Source organism: Pristiophorus japonicus, chromosome 2 (genome assembly GCF_044704955.1).
Source record: "Pristiophorus japonicus isolate sPriJap1 chromosome 2, sPriJap1.hap1, whole genome shotgun sequence".
Taxonomy (NCBI): Eukaryota; Metazoa; Chordata; class Chondrichthyes; family Pristiophoridae; genus Pristiophorus; species Pristiophorus japonicus.
This window is the reverse complement of record NC_091978.1, coordinates 173138913-173152212: the sequence shown is the minus strand read 5'-3', so window position 1 is coordinate 173152212 and position 13300 is coordinate 173138913. Positions and strand designations below refer to the sequence as shown.

Below are 13300 nucleotides of genomic sequence, written 5' to 3'. Positions count from 1 at the left end.
AGCCTCAAATGCTTCAAATACAACTGGCACTGATGATACTAAAAATAAGTACTTTGGGCTCAATTTTCCCCAAAGCTGTTTTTTGACGTACTTGAAGAGTTACGCTCATTTTTTGGGGGCCCAAGTACACCGAAGAAAAATCATCCAAGTTTGAAGTCTTCATTTTGGCGCCGCCTAGCCTGTCAGTTAGTTAGTTTTGAGGGTGGAGCCCAAGATCTGCGCCAAAAAGATCGGGTTGCCACGTTAACCAGGGTCACAATGCGGGCTTAGGCTGGAAAGTGAAACATACAGCCAGCTCACAGCAACCTGCACAAGCACATTAAATATTGCAGCAACTTACCTCCATTAAACTATTAAAGTCCCCTCCTCCTCCCAATACCGGTCCGGTCCCCGCTTCTATCCCAGGCCGAATGGCCTCCTCCCTTCCGGTTCCCGCATCTATCTCTGGCCCCCCCTTCTCTCCCACTCGCTCTTACCTCTCCTGCTGCTGCTGTCCGGGCATCTGCTGTGCTGATTAACTTACCTGCGCCGATTTTTTTAACTCACTAGAAGGTTTTTCTACAGAGGCCACATACGCCGGCCTGAGAAGAATTGGAGTAAATGGCCAGAATTGGTGCGGGTGGCAGGTTACGCCCCCTGTGACTCAAAAAAAACAATAACCTAAACAAAATCGTAACTAACTGAGTTACGCTGGCGCACATTGATTGGGGAAACTTGTATTTTTTTAAACTTAGGCCAAAAAAAGCAGCGCGCGGCATAAAAACGACGCAAATCACTGGGGAAAATTGAGCCCTTTAATTTGCCTTGTAACTGTTAGAATATCAGTAGAGGAAAATACATATTTATGGACCTAGATTTGAATGAAAATGATTAACAGATTTTTTGCAGAGCTGTTCTTAGCTCAGAGTTTCTAATCCAAATGCTGCAGTGGTTGACTGGCACCTGTTCGTAAACTCACTCAAATATAATAAGATTTTAATGAGGTCTGAACAGATTAATTACTATAACCTCCTTCCTCAATTGTGTAAATATATACCTGTGTCTGTAAATGAGAAAGTTAAATGCTCCAATATCTCAACATCAATAAACTTAGCATGAGTTTAAAATTACACCAAAACACTCATTTGATATTGACTCTAGCACTGCATCAGTCTCTGGAACATGAGACAATGAGATGTAGAGCTTAGACAATGAAATACAATATATTAGATATATGCTGTAGTCAGTGCCAAAGGGGACATTGTGATACGGTTAGGTTTCCTGCGGGATACTTCACCGAAGGTGGAGAAAGAGGAATATGCAATAGTGCAATTCCATCACAGAAGGTTGCTGCCTATATATTTGCTCTTCTATCTCCTTCTGACTATCGTACACTCTCAGCAGTGTGATTGCACCTTTTTTGTTCTTCAGTTCAACCCATGTGGCCTCATTTGATGATCCTACTAACATATCATCCCTCCTATGGCTTTGGTCTTCCCAATGTTTAATTGATAGAAATTGCAGTATATCCAGGAATGGATGTTGGACAAGCAGGCTGACAAGACAGAGGCGGTATAGGAGTTAAGTGAGGTGATGGAGAGGTAGAGCTGGGTGTCATCAGCGTATATGTGGAACCTGATGCCATGCCTTTAGGTGATGTCGCTGAGGGACAGCATATAGATGAGGAATAAAAGAGGGCCAAGGATAGTTCCTTGGGGAACTATCCAAGGAACTGTGCGGGGAAAGGAGACTCCTATGGACTTTTGAATTCCAATTCTAATGGCGTATTTCTGTCCAATTTATGACACCACACTTTAGGAAGGATGTTAAGGCCTTAAAGATGGTGCATAGGAGATTTACTAGAATTGTACCAGGAATGAGTGACTTCAGTTATGATGAGACTAGAGAAGCTGGGATTGTTCTCCTTAGAGCAGAGAAGTTATGGGGAGATTTAATAGAGGTGTTCAAAATCATGAAGGTTTTTGAGATAGGGAGGAACTGTTTCTAATGGCAGGAGAGTCAGTAACTAGAGAACACAGATTAAAACAATTGGCAAAAGAACCAGGGGGGGACAAGGAGATTATTTTTTTTACGCACCGAGTTATTATGATCTGGAATGCATTACCTGGAGGGAACAGATTCAATAGTAACTTTTAAAAGGGAATTGGATAGATACTTGAAAAGGGAAAAAAATTGCAGGGCTCTAGGGAAAGAGCAGGGGAGTGGGACTAATTGAATAGCTCATTCAAAGAACCAGCACAGTCACAATGGGCTGAGTGACCTCCTTCTGCACTGTTTGATTCTATGATAAAATGGGGACTGGACTATATCTGCATGACCTGATTAATTATCCTTGCCCTCAAACCTAGCTTCACCTGAAAATTACTTTTTGGTCTTTTTTTCATTTTAATTCTCAGATTACTACTCAGGTGTCATTACCTACATAATTCAGAATTTAGGAAATTAATCAGGAGGTTGATGAAATGAGGGGATTATGATTTCTAGGGGAAAATAAATGAGATATTGTCTCTTTAAAAAAATGAAAAATAGCTTTAAATAAAATGTTTCTGGACATTGACAAATTTATCTATATTTTTGAAATACCTAAATGTTATGAACAACGATTATTGGCAACTACATTTTCCCCATAAGATAACACAAATCTATATTTGCATACTACAAAGATTTTTTTTGAAGGGGTTAGGATAAATTCACAGTTATATTTTGACAACGTGAAACAATTACTAAGCTTTTTAGGTTAGTTGTCACACATCTATAAAAGCTAGTAATTCTTTTCAGTTGACAGTTGACCTCACTCTAATGAGTACCTTGCACCAAGGAAACCTGAGGCAACATCAGGTTATTGATTAACTGGTGGTACCACTGTCTGACTTGTACTAATCACAGCGTTCTATTGCCTGAATGGGCCAATCTGGAGAAAATCGTGCAACTATCGTATCTCTACATTTTGTTATATCTGCATAATAGAGCAACAAAGCGAAACAACTTGTGTCTGACCCCTGATCTTTGGAGCAGGTACAGCTCTTTAGAACTTTGGAAGCAGATGAGAAATTAGGCAATCAGATTTACTGCTGGGTAGAGTTGCTCATTGACGTCTTAGTGGAGTTAATAATTTAAAGGAAAAAATGAACAGAATAGTCTTATGGAACTGATTTAAAAGACAATATCACATTAACCCTTTAGTTTTGTTCAGCCATAGATTCTTATGGGAAGGATAGCAATTCTGCATAAAATATGTATCATGAATTAGGTGTTCACTTTGCAATTGCATTGAAGAATGGACTTTGAATCAAATATAACTATTGATTCTAGGGGATACAAAACTAGAATATTATAAAAACAGAATAATAAATATCATCCACTACAAACACAAATCAGATACTTTTGCTTATCTGAAAGAGTGCATATTCTCAAATTTAAATTTGAAATCTTATTAAATGATCATTATTATAAAAAATGGTATCAAATTAAACTGAATATTGTTAAGGCCACCATTTACTCAACATTGACACTTAACCCAGAAGAACTATGGTTAGTCCCAAGTAATGCTGTACAGGTGCAGTGTCGAAAATACGGAGTTCCGGAATCCATAATGTTCCGGAATCCAGACTCCGGACCAATTGGTTGTAGGGTCGTCTGGAATCCGTTAAATGTTCCGGAATCCAGACCCGCCGACCCTGCCGACCTCGGGACCCCGCCCCTGCCCATCCTCAGGCCTTGCTTCACCACCCCTGGCCCCTGCTGCCCTTACCTCGGGGCCTCCTCGCAAGCCCGCCCAAACAGTTCCTCCTCGGCGGGGCCTGCCCGAAAACTTCCTTGGTGGCGGGGCCCACCCGACGACCTCATCGACGGGGCTGGCAGCCCGAACAGCTCCTCAGCGGGAACTCCCCCTCCCCCACTTTCTGACGTTCTGAAATCCAGAAATATCCGAACCTGGGCTCAGGTGTTTCCGGATTCGTGACGTCAGAAACACAACCGAAAGTCCGGAATCCGGAACAGCCTCGGTCCCAAGGGTTCCGGATTCTGGACGCTGCACCTGTACTACAATCTTAGTTTAACAAATACTTGTGTAACTAAAGAACTGCATCTTCACTGTCACCTAAGTTTATACCAAAGTAATGTGTCAAACTGACTTTGCATGTTCACCTGATTATATTTAGATTATGGACACAGCCCCTTTTGGCTAGATATCTTAAAATTGTTAACTCTTAACTGAAGCAAACTAAATAAACAGCAAATCAGTGGTTAAAGTTTCCAGCTAATTTCAACCACACATTTCAACTTACTTTTGAAACGGACCTTAACGAGAAGGTTCTTTGCAGGAAAGAAATGAATTGTTTCATTTACCACTAACCTTGGAACAATATGACATTGAAGGCAAATGATTACTATAAGTAAATTAAAGCCAGTGCTTTCTATTTCATTTACCTCACAATATTACATTCTGTAGTTGTAAAAAATGTCAGCTGTACCTTTTAGTTTTCCTGGGTTTGACAAGTTGGGTTCACACTGACACCTCAGCCAAAGAGCAGTCTCCTGCAGATCACGAGAATTGTGCAATTCTATTATACTGTACTTATGCCTCTTTATTGGTCAATAATCCCCAGTTATTTAAATTCCTGGGAAGTCATTTGCTGAGGGCAATTGGAAAAAACTTTGGTGGGCGGGGCAGGCTTTAAACTACCTGCTGCTGCAGATTCTTAATCAGTTTGAAAATTGATGGTAACCTGAGTGTGCAACTAATGGATTTCAGAACACACCAAGTCAAACCTTGAGGAATGAAAAAGGGGAGTGAAGTCTTGACATTTTCACAAAGATGGATTAAAAAAAAAAATTTTAGTGATGGAATCGACAAGGGAGAAAGTTAATCATATGTAAACAGCCTCTCCCTAACATACACAGTGCAAACTAACATTTGGGAATAATCCAATAAGGCAAGGGATTTAAAAAAGATTTGATACTTATGATTTTTTTTTTGTTTCCCTCCTCATTTACTTACAATTTCCATTTCTACCTTAATTCCTGTGTCAGTGCACTCCATTGTGGAACTCAGCACAACTCCTGTGTAGCTTCAACTTAATCAATTAAAATGCTGCTATGAAAAATTCTTGTGGTAAATCAATGAGTTTATCTGTGTGTTGTGTAGTTCCACTAACCAGAGTTAGCGAAAAACAAACTGTTCTCATTTGTAAACTGAATTCAGTAGTGGGCAGGGATGGCAAAAGAATGATTAATGACAGAAAAAATAGTCTGTACATAGTGACAGTAAACTAGGCCGCAGGAACACTTAGGCAAAGTAAACAGCACACCTTTTTAGGCAGCCAAGAGCTGAATCAGGCCTAAGATATGGCTACATATTGTTTGGGATACAAGTCACAATGCTCCCACAGTTCAACGGGCCGCAAAAAAACTAAGCAAGCTTGAAAACGATTTACTGTTCGTGCTTCCAAGCTTAACCAAGTGCTAAAAAAACAGGTTGGTTACTACTTAAGCTGGTTTGGGGCAGCTCTGTTTGTACTTTTGTATGAAACAGAAATGAATTGTGGTGCTGAACTAAGGTTTCACTCATAATTAAATTGTAACAAATAATTTAAATTCGATAAATACCCCCAACAGCAGAAGATGACACTGGGAGTGGGGGAGTGAGACTAATTTGATAGCTCTTTCAAAAAGCTAGCACAGGCACAATCGACCAAATGACCTCTTCTGTGCTGTATGTTTCTATGAAACAAAGTTTACTTTACTCTTAATTGAAGTCTATAACACTGTAATAAGCTACGCACTATACAGGATTTATGTAATGAACCTGCAGTACACTAAAAAGACACTGGCCAATTCTAATTATCGGGAAGACACTGGGTGTGCAGTGGGTGTAGTGATGGTACCGCCTGCCTGATACCCTCAGCAAGAGGCCCCAGATGTTACGAACTGTGTGAGTGCTGAACCAGCGTTCACATGTGGTTCGTCGAATCGGGAGACGTGGGATAACCGGCGGCTCCTCTACAATGTCTATTTGAAAGTCAAGACTTAAAGACAGTGGATTGTAATCTGGGGTGGGGAATGGGCACAAAAGGGCCATTCATGGTCCTCCCGGCCCCACAAAAATAATCTAGAGAATTTACCTGTGCTGTTTCCTGCAGAGGATCACATTAAGGACGACTGGTTACGTTGCTCTGCGCTTAGTGCCAATAAGCAGGGTGCACATTCTGCCCATTAGTACCTGAACATTGCATTGGGGTCCAACGTACATTATAGGACCACGATTTCCATGCCTTAATGAGTCACCCACCAGTATCAGGCGAGTGCTCTGGCCACACCAGTTCGAAATGGCATCAGGCGGATTGGGAATGAGAACAGGGCAGTAAGTTTGGCGTCACAATTTTTAAGGTGCTACTGCTCTATTCACACTGAGCAGAGGCAGTGAAAATTGGCCTCACTTGTACTTGTGCAAAAATATATGCCAAGCCTTTTTTCTGTTCAAAAACAAATAACGTGTATTGAAATGCGCATCACATTACTTGCACAAGACATTGTTGTGACAAAAATAAAATACAGTTCTCCTCCCTCATTGAACAGAAGAGGCTACTAAATATTTTTTCACAAGATTATGTCTCATTAGATCTAGTAACCCTTTTGCATTGCTTATCAATTAACTATACAGGCAGCTCGTGCCAAAACGTCAGAAATTCTAATGCACTAGTACTTATGGAATCACTTCATTCAGTACTAGTGCACTGTATCTACAGATGGTTAAAAACGGATTTCAGTGGTCGCAGAGCCCACTGAGTCTACTAAGATATCATAACGTATGAGGAAATTGAAGCTCTGTCAGGTGACTGATCAGCTGACTGATTATTCCGAGTGGATGCTAGGTATTTCTCCTTGTAGCCTAACTTCTCACGTCCTTGAAGGTCAGATCTGTGTCTCATTTACTGAAGCAATAGTGATTGAATTTTGGGGGAGGAGCGAGGGAGTGCTCTGTAAGTTGTTCCTGTTGTTTCAGTATAATGAAGTTCGCTTTCTACTTTTCACTAAACAACATTATTTCACAGTTCAGTACCCTTTGTAAATCAAACTGCACTTTAGTATTACAAATGTCAGCCTTGACTCAGTGGCAGCACTCTCATCACTGAGTCAGAAGGTCATGGGTTCAAGGCCCATTTCAGGGCTTCAGCATATAATCTAGGCTGACATTTCAGTGCAGCACTGAGGCAGTCTTTCGGAGAGATGTTAAACCAAGCCTTTTCAGGTGCACATAAAATGGCACTATTCAAAGAAGAGCAGTGGAGTTCTTCCGGTGTCCTGGCCAATAGTTATCCTTCAACCAACATCACTAAAAACAGATTGTAATGCATGTAGCTCCACAGGAAGTCCCCGGACCTGCAGCCATATTATAAGCTGTGTGTGAAGTGTGCTCTTGAAGATATCACATTGGCGACGAGAATGGAGATGTAATCGGATAATACAAAGCTGAAATTTTGTTGGTGAAGGATTCAGCCAGCCGACAGAGAGACTTTGAGAGCTTCTCTGTTTTTGAAAACAGCTACAATCCGAGGTAAATTACGAGCATATTTGGTAACCTGCCAGAGTCAAAAATGGCTGCCCCCATGGGAGTCATAGGACATGTGGGGGAGTTTCAACGGGACCGTGAAAGTTTCAGAGCGTATGTGGATTGGCTAGAAATGTTTTTCACTGCTAATAATATAATCAAAATTCCCGATAATGAAGACAATAACCGGATGGTGTTGGAATGAAAAAGAGCTATATTCTTAACTGAGGCAGGACCCGAGTTGTATGAAATGCTGATAACTTTGCTTGTGCATAACAAGCCAAAGGATACAATGCTGAAACAGATTCTAACTAAGCTACAACAACATTATAGCCCCATTCCGTTAGAAATTGCTGAAAGTTATCGTTTGGAATATGAAATCAAAAGGCCAAAGAAAATATCAGTGAGTACATTGTAGCATTAAAAAAAGCTATCTATTTGTCATGTATATACTTTTGGGATCACTAGCCACTAGATGGCGTCACTGTTGGAGGCCATTGGGCTGCACACACATGTGTGCAGCTCAAGTATAAAAGGCTAGTCATTTTGTATATTAGTCACTTTGGGCCTTAATAAAGCAGAGCCAAGGTCATACCTCTTGGAGTTAAACAGTACTCTGTCTAACAGTTATTGCATACACAACACTATTCACTTAATTTCGAAGATTTTCAGAACCGAGCATTGCATGATCGCTTTGTTTGTGGGATGAAAAATGATGCGATCAGAAGAAAGTTATTGACGACGCCTAACTTGACTTTTGATGTAGCTTGTCAGACAGCGAGGTCGATGAGCATGGCCGACCAATATTCCCAAGAATTTCATACTAATTTCAGTCATCAGACAACCGAGGTGAATCGCCTGCAGGTTCAAAGTAAAAGGCGGTGGGGCCCCAAAGTCTCAGAAACGGGAAATGGGAACAGAGCATTGACGTTCTGCTATCGGTGCCTGGGACAACACATTGCTCAAAGTTGTCCACATGCGAAGGCAGAGTGTTTCTTCTGCAGGAAAACTGGGCATCCTGAAGGGTAAACCAGCTTCCAAAGCTATGAGTAGAAATCCCCAGAGACTATATAGCATGGAAGAGCAACAACAGGACGAGATGTTCGAGTTAAACGTCATCAGGAGCACGAGGTTAACGGGCGGCGATTTGAAAAGTATCATAATCCACATAGATGTTGCAGAATTCGAGATACCCATGGAAATCGACACTGGTGCATCTGTGAGTGTAGTACCGGAGTTGCTATACCTTAATAAATTGCATGATTTCCAACTGGAGAAAGCCAAGATAGAGTTGCGAGGTTACTCGGGAGAGAACATTCCGGTGGTAGGTCATATCACCATACCGGTGAAATACAAGGATCAAGTTCAGAGCTTGCCTCTAATAGTAGTGGCAGGAGACAAGCCTGCCTTATTAGGAAGAAATTGGTTGGGATCACTGAAGCTGGATTGCAGTGAGATTTTTCGTGTTGAAACGAGATTTGCGTCAAAGGATGATGTCATCAAGAATTATCCGAAGGTGTTCTGCGAAATGGGCAGTCCAATCCAAGGCTTCAAGGTGAGTGTCAGGGTACAGAAGGGCGCTAGATCGGTTTACTGCAAGCCACGTTCCGTACCATATACACTCAAGGAGAATGTTGAGCAAGAACTCAAAAGAGTAGAGACTGAGAACATTATTTCTAAGATAGATCGATGTAACTGGGCTATACCCATTGTTGTTGTACTTAAGTCCGATGGTAAGGTAAGATTGTGTGGTGATTATAAAGTAACCGTAAACCAGGTTCTAGAGGGTAATGTCCCCAATATATTGCCAAATATCGAAGATTTGTTCACAACACTGACAGGTGGTCAGATCTTCTCAAAGTTAGATCTTACGAATGCCTACTTACAGCTTGAACTAGATGAGGAGTCCAAGTCATGTTTGACTATAAATACTCATCTAGGCCTATATCAATTTAATAGGCTACCATTTGGCGTGTCTTCCGCCCCTGCCATATTCCAAGGGGTAATGAACCAGATTTTGCAAGGTATTGAAGGAGTAGTATGTTAGTTAGATGACATACTAATTTCAGCACCAAATAGGCAAATTCATAATAACATATTGAATGAAGTCCTCAAGCAGCTAGAGAAGCACAGAGCACGAGTGTCTGCTCGTAAGTGTGAGTTATTTCAAAACTCAGTGGAGTACTTAGGGTACAGAGTAGACAAAGATGGTTTACATCCAACTAAGGGAAAGCTGGATGCAATCAGAAATGCACCCACTCCCAAGAATGTCACTAAACTTTGATCATTTTCGTTTCTTTTGAAAGTTATGGGAAGTTCCTACCAAATTTGGCTACAGTATGACATCCACTGAATAAACTTTTGAAAAAACAAGCCCATTGGAAGTGGTCAAAAGAATGTGATACAGCATTTAAGGAGTGTAAAAGTGAATTGGTAGAGAGCACCATGTTAGTTCACTATGACATATCTAAGGAGGTCAAGCTAGCATGTGATGCCTCTCCATATGGAGTTGGGGCAGTAATCTCTCATGTATTAAGTAGTGGGGAGGCGAGACCAATTGCTTTTGCTTCACGCACTCTCAGTGCCAGTGAGTGTAATTTGCGCAAATCAAAAGGGAAGCTTTGGCATAATTTTGGGGGTCAAGAAGTTCCACAAATACTTGTATGGTCATAAGTTTACTCTTGCTATGGACCATAAGCCCCTGACAGCAAACCTCCAGCCAAAGTCTCCAGTTCCAACATTAGCTGCAGCCTGAATGCAGAGATGGGCTTTGATTTTGTCAGCATATATATATGATATTGAATGCAGACGATCAGCTGATCACTGTAATGCTGATGCAAAGTCTAGATTGCCTTCCCCATCACAAGTTACACCTGATAGGGAAGAGGTGTTCTATTTTTTATTGATGAACTGCCGGTCACAGCTGAAGAGATTGGTAGAGCAACCAAACGTGACGCACTTATGTCAAAGGTGTATGATTATATTGCAAATGGATGGCCAAACCAGGTAACAGACAAAGATATTCATCCATTCTTCATTCATAGGAATGAATTATCAGTTGATAAAGATTGTAACATAGAAACATAGAAAATAGGTGCAGGATGTGGGGTGCAAGTGTGATTACACCAAATAAATTCAGGTCCAAATTATAAGGAGACTTCCATGATCAGCACCTGGGAATGTGCTTGACCAAGAGTTTTGCACGCAGTTACTTATGGTGGCCAGGTCTTGATAAAGATATAGAGTACATCGTAAGTCAGTGTACGACATGTCAATCGGTACGCAAGCAACCACCATCAGTACCATTACAGCCATGAAAATGGCCTCCCAGGGTGTGGCAAAGGCTACAACTCTTTTGTAGAAAGCATAAATAAACAATTAAATCAAGTGCCCCCCGATCTGGGGGACACTCCAAACACTTTTCAAGTGCCCCTTTTTGGCAAAGGCTACATATTGATTTTGCTGAGCTAGAAGGACAACAATTGTTCATTGTGATTGATAGCAATTCGATGTGGAAAATAACAAGTAAAACATTAGACATTTTGCAAACATTATTTTCTTCATTTGGCCTCCCAGAAGAAATTGTTTCGGATAATGGACCACAATTTCATTCAGAAGAATTCGCACAGTTCACGAGCCAAAATGGTGTGAAACATACCAAGGTTCCACCATACCACCCTGCTTCGAATGGTGCAGCAGAGCGCACTGTACAAATTGTAAAATGTACCCTCATCAAACAGATGTTGGATCCAAATCCAAAGAAATTACAGTTGTCATTGGACCACAAATTGGCTAATTTCCTAATAACGTACCATAATACGCCTCACACAACTACCGGTAGAACACCAGCAGAGTTGTTTCTCAAACGACAGCCACGAACCAGATTCTCGTTGTTAAAACCAAACTTGGCATAGTCCGTAGAAGAGACACAATTAAGACAGAAAGAGAATCATGATAGAGGGAGAGTAAAAGAGAGAAGTGTGAAATTAAATCAGAAGGTGAGAGTGAAGAACCATCACAATAAATGGGTAAAATGGTTACCAGGAAGAGTGGTGAAGATATGTGGTCCTCGCACATATTTGGTCAAGATGTTTGATAATGGACAGGTTAGGTTTGTTGTCATTGATCATATTTTACCCACAGACATGGAAGCAGTGGAAGGTGGGAGTGATTCAATTATTTCTAACTCATCAGATAGTTTTGATACACCAGTAGCATATCCTACATCCAATGTACTGGAAATAAATCCAAGAGAAAGTCAGAATGTAAGTCTGAGTCCAAGTCAGGAAAACAAACAGTCTGAAGTGAGAGAGTTCAAATGGAAATTAACGGCATCCCTTGGAAGAAAACTTCCCTCAGGATCAGCCCCGAATGAGTTTAAACTCAACACCATGTTTGGAAGGTTCTATTTGAGAGCGAAGGTATCCTCTTCGAAACAGAAAACAAGTGGTTAAGCTTGATTTGTAAATATGGTAAAATAAGTCCACATTCATTGTTATGTATAACCATGCAAGTTAAGTATGATGATTGTTGGTTATAATGACTTCTTCATTAAGGATGGAGAAGTGTAATGTATGTAGCTCTATACTGTGGATGTACTATGTTACTGCATTTAGTGCTGTTAAATAAACAGTCAGGTCACCTGACAGGAAGGAGGCTTCCACAGGAAGTCCCCGGACCTGCAGCCATGTTACAAGCGGTGTGTGAAGTGTGCTCTTGAAGATATCACACAGATGATCTGGTAATTTACTTTATTGCTGTTTGTGGGATCTTGCTGTGTGTAAATTAACTGTCACGTTTTCCACATAACAACAGTTACTACACTTTAAAAATAAAGTACATCATTGGCTGTAATGCACTTTGGGACGTCCCACAGCCGTGAAAGGCACTATATAACTGCAAGTAATTTCTTTTTTTCATTTCCTCTTCCAAAACTGAAACTACGAAAAACCTGGAACAATGCAAGCATAGAAAATAGGTGCAGGAGTAGGCCATTCGGCCCTTCGAGCCTGCACCGCCATTCAATGAGTTCATGGCTGAACATGCAACTTCAGTACCCCATTCCTGCTTTCTCGCCATACCCCTTGATCCCCCTAATAGTAAGGACTACATGTAACTCCTTTTTGAATATGTTTAGTGAATTGGCCTTAATAACTTTCTGTGGTAGAGAATTCCACAGGTTCACCACTCTCTGGGTGAAGAAGTTTCTCCTCATCTCGGTCCTAAATGGTTTACCCCTTATCCTTAGACTGTGACCCTTAGTTCTGGACTTCCCCAACGTTGGGAACATTCTTCCTGCATCTAACCTGTCTAAACTCATCAGAATTTTAAACTTTTCTATGAGATCCCCTCTCATTCTTCTGAACTCCAGTGAATACAAGCCCAGTTGATCCAATCTTTCTTGATATGTCAGTCCCGCCATCCCGGGAATCAGTCTGGTGAACCTTCGCTGCACTCCCTCAATAGCAAGAATGTCCTTCCTCAGGTTAGGAGACCAAAACTGTACACAATACTCCAGGTGTGGCCTCACCAAGGCCCTGTACAACTGTAGTAACACCTCCCTGCCCCTGTACTCAAATTCCCTCGCTATGAAGGTCAACATGCCATTTGCTTTCTTAACCGCCTGCTGTACCTGCATGCCAACTTTCAATTACTGATGTACCATGACACCCAGGTCTCATTGCACCTCCCCTTTTCCTAATCTGTCACCATTCAGATAATAGTCTGTCTCTCTGTTTTTACCACCAAAGT

General features: G+C 41.2%; 1 protein-coding gene across 12 annotated transcripts in view; it reads right to left on the bottom strand.

Moving 5' to 3' along the window:
* The window catches only part of rbm47 (RNA binding motif protein 47), a 286762-nt gene that overhangs the window by 43712 nt on the left and 229750 nt on the right, over positions 1 to 13300 (bottom strand). The window contains exon 1 of one of the 12 annotated variants that reach the window (XM_070870345.1): positions 4473 to 4532. The exons of the other annotated variants lie outside the window; for them this stretch is intronic. The gene's annotated coding sequence lies outside the window, so the exon portion shown is untranslated. Of the gene's footprint in view, positions 1 to 4472; positions 4533 to 13300 lie in introns of those variants that run through there. 12 annotated transcript variants of the gene reach the window in all.